The sequence below is a fragment of the Eumetopias jubatus genome, unplaced genomic scaffold (assembly GCF_037043125.1).
Source record: "Eumetopias jubatus isolate StellerSeaLion01/CBP00866 unplaced genomic scaffold, mEumJub1_p1.0 scaffold_7, whole genome shotgun sequence".
Taxonomy (NCBI): Eukaryota; Metazoa; Chordata; class Mammalia; order Carnivora; family Otariidae; genus Eumetopias; species Eumetopias jubatus.
Genome location: NW_028274813.1, coordinates 41,387,328 through 41,391,213, shown reverse-complemented (window position 1 = coordinate 41,391,213; position 3,886 = coordinate 41,387,328). Strand labels below are relative to the sequence as shown.

The 3,886-nt window shown below is 43.7% G+C and overlaps 1 non-coding gene across 1 annotated transcript; it reads right to left on the bottom strand.

Moving 5' to 3' along the window:
- Positions 1–3,305: 3,305 nt before the first annotated feature.
- Positions 3,306–3,378, bottom strand: TRNAK-CUU (transfer RNA lysine (anticodon CUU)). Its single transcript has one exon. It is a non-coding gene; the product is annotated as a tRNA-Lys (tRNA).
- Between the last annotated feature and the right edge of the window lie 508 nt (positions 3,379–3,886).

Below are 3,886 nucleotides of genomic sequence, written 5' to 3'. Positions count from 1 at the left end.
AAGTGAGGTTCTTTTATCCTTTGGACCTGTCACTCTTCGATAGCACCCTTCCCCCAAAGTTGTCATTTTCCCCCTAGGCACATATCTATAACTGATGCACTTACAACTTTCACCTTGTAATTGTCTCTACACAGGTTTTATCTTTTCTGGGATGTAAGCTCCGTAAGAACAAAGCCCCTTTACTTCTTAACTTTGAAAGCTCTCAGTGGGATTGCCAGAAGTAGGTGCACCCTTAGTTGTCAGGAGTATGGATTCACTAGTAACGTGATTTTTTGAAATTCTGTTGAATGAAGAGGTTTTTCATCACTGAAGAGTATGAAAAAGATCTCTGACTAAAATACAGACTTATAGGTAGGTAGCTATAAAGTGACAGATACCTATTGGTTGAGGTTAAGGAATGGAGCCCTCTGTTAGGGGTTGAATTGTGTGCTGCAGAAAGATACATTGAAGTCCTAACCTCCAGTACCTGTGAATATGGCCTTATTTGGAAATAGAGTCTTTGCAGATACAATCAAATTAACATGAGGTCATCATGGTAGACCCTAACCCGATATGCCGGTATCCTTACAAGGTGAGGGGAATGCCATATGAGACAGGTACACAGGGAGAAAACAGGTAATAACCAAGGCGGAAATGGGAGTTCTGCAGCTGCGAGCCAGGGAACACCAAGGATTGCTGGTGACACCAGAAACAAGCATAAAATGTTCAAGAGAGCCTGTCAGAGCTTGACTCAGTGTACACCTCGATTTTAAGCTTCTAGCTTCCAGAACTGTGAGACAATAAATTTCCATTGTTTTAAGCCACCCAGTTTGTAGTACTTTGTTAGAGCAGCCCAGGGGAACTAATACACCCTACTTAATTCACCAGTTCAGCATGTATTTATTGAACATCTGCCAGATACTAATTTAGGTGCTTGCGATACATTAATGAGCCAAGACAAAAATCTCCCGCTGGAAGGGGTGGAGAAAGTGAAGAAACATAGTAACTTAGAAAATAACTTTCGGGAAAAACAGTGTAGGGTAAAGTAGATGGTGGGGTAGTTGCTGATTAGAACAGTGGTTAGGGTTGGGCTCATTTATGACTTGAACAAAGAGAAGTTAGGCAAGTGTGATGTAAATACATATTTGGTCTCTGCCCCTGGTTCCTGACACAGAGCTCCCTAAAACCCTCGTAATTTCCTGTGTGATGGGGGTTTAGGAGCATCTCAGAAATCCTAAATCCCTTGGAATTTCTTGGGTAATAGGAGTGTCTTTTTTCTAATGAGACAATTCTTGATGGGTTCCTGGATCACTTCAGGATGAGGGGCTGTTCACCAGAAAGACCCAAGCCACAGAAGCTTAGAACTTTTGCACATGCACACACACCCTGTCTTCTAGGGAGAGGAGAGGGATGGGAAATTGAGTTAATAATCATGCCTACCTCTTGAAGCTTCCATTAAAAATCCCTAACCTGCAGGGTTCAGAGAGCTCCCAGGATGGTGAACACATCCCAGGCACTGGGAGGGGCATGTGCCAGAAGACAGCATGGAAGCCTTGCCTCGGTAAGGAAGGCACCTCTTCCATGCCGCGGTTCTGCGTTGTAGCCATAATAAACCAGGAATAAGTAAACTTTTTCCGAGTTCTGTGAGCCATTCTAGGAAATTATCAACCTGGAGGAGAGGATTATGGGAATCCCTGATTTTTAGCCAATTGGTCAGAAGTGTAGGAGGCCTGGAATCGCATTGCAGACTCACAGAAAATCCACTTGAGACAAATCGGTCACTGTCCAACTGGAAACAGCAAACATCTTGCTAAATGAGTGACTTTACCAATCTCAGCTTTATCCCTATTTTAGTCTATTCTTCCTATTAATAAGTTTTATGGAGATGGTAGAATTGCCCTTGCTTTTGAGAACACCGAAGCCAGAAGGGGCCCTCACTTTTTAGGGGTCCCCACCCCCGCAAAATGACCCGAGGAAAGCCCAGATCCTATAATAGGTTCTTTTTTTTTTTTAAAAGATTTCATCCATTTATTTGACAGAGAGACACAGCGAGAGAGGGAGAGGCAGGCTTCCCGCGGAGCGGGGAGCCCGGTGCGGGGCCCGGTGCGGGGCCCGATCCCAGGGACCCGAGCCGAAGGCAGACGCCTAACGACTGAGCCACCCAGGCGCCCCTATGATAGGTTCTTTCTAACACCCTCATAACAGACAGCCCACATCCCTCTATGCGATGTATAATAAACCAAACTGGTTCAACTACAGGTGTGGTTTTTTGGTCTTTTTTGAAGGGGATGGGAGACGAATGGTGAGCGTAGACACTGCAGAGAAATAGAATGGTAACCGCCTGCGGGAAAATTAGGTCAAAGGTTTTGTTCTGTTTTAAGATAAAGAAAAGCATGTTTGTTTGTTGAAGGAAGGAAGAGGAAAAAAGGGTCGTTTAGTAGGAGGAAAGCCGGTGGATAACATGCGGAGGTATAGGCACCGGTGCTTTAGGTGCGGTTGGCTTGGGTTGGGAGCCCGGATCGTGCCCGTCTTGGCGGGGTCAGTGAGCTCCTGGGACCCGCCTTCGGGCGGCGTGCTTTCTCTTTCAGATCACTTCAAACTTAGCGGGGAAGAAGGCGGAAGTCCTGCCTCCCCAAACACCTAATCGCCTCTCCGAATTTTCACACCTCCGTTCTCTTGTGCCTCTGTGTCAAAGAGCCTCACCTTTAACAATACTAACCTCCCAATTTCCACCCAATTGGATGGATGGATCCCAAGTACAGTCCCAGGAACAATGGGAGAAAACTTGATGCATGCACGGTCTACGTAGAGCCGACCACAGAAAGAAACTTTTCTCACGGTGTTACTTCTTTATTCCTCCAGGGGGTATTCCTCGCCCGCCTCCCGTCCCTTTCCTTAGGATACGCCCTATATTGAGAGGAAGAAAACGTAAAATAGACGTGAAAGGAAGACAGCTTTTACACAGGGTGTTGGAAAGTTCTTGGAAAGCTGCCAAAATTGGCGCTCATCATTTTGTTCTGACAAAAGGAAAAATCGCCCTCTACCAACAGCTATGCAAGTATGCACAGTAACACAGAAAACCAGTCTCGACTTTAAACCGTTAAGGTGGCGGTTCGGGGAGGCGTCGCGGAGGAGAAACGTTTACTTTCAAGTGCGCAAGCGTGAGACCTGTTTTGTTTGCAAAATGAAGTCTTTTTTCCGTAGATTTGGCTAATGTTGAAAGTATTTGCATTAATTTGGTGTAGAGACCTCTCCTTAGTTATAATACTTTGGAGAAACCCCAAAATGTTTAGGTGAATATAAAAACTATCCAACTCCAAAACACTCGCCCAACGTGGGGCTCGAACCCACGACCCTGGGATTAAGAGTCCCATGCTCTACCGACTGAGCTAGCCGGGCGCTTGAAGAGCGTGCGCGTTTTTCTGTCTCTTGGAGTATTCAAGTACATTTGCTTTTTCTCCACCATCATTTTTATTCATAAAATAATTTTGTAACATATTATTACATAAGCACTTCCGAATTATTTTTAAGAATCTTTTAAAACATTTCTTTAATTGTTCTTAGGTTTTATATTTAAAAAAATTTTTTTAGATTTAATAATTTTTATTGCATGTGTATCCCAAGATCACTTAAAACTTATGCAAGTCTATATTATTACAGAGTCAATGAATCTTTTTTCTTAAGTGTTTTAAAATATTTACTGCCAAATGTGTTATATTCTTCGCAGAAACACTTATTAAGGCTATCGACTTTCTACCAAAAGGCAAATTGGACTCCTACAATTTGGGGGGCAACATTAGAAAACAAAGTCCAACCTCTGTGATGTTAGTTTCACTGAAGAACAGTAGCGCTTAGCTATTTTTCCTTTAATAAGATCTAGCCAAGGAGAGTTAAATTGAGGAAGCGG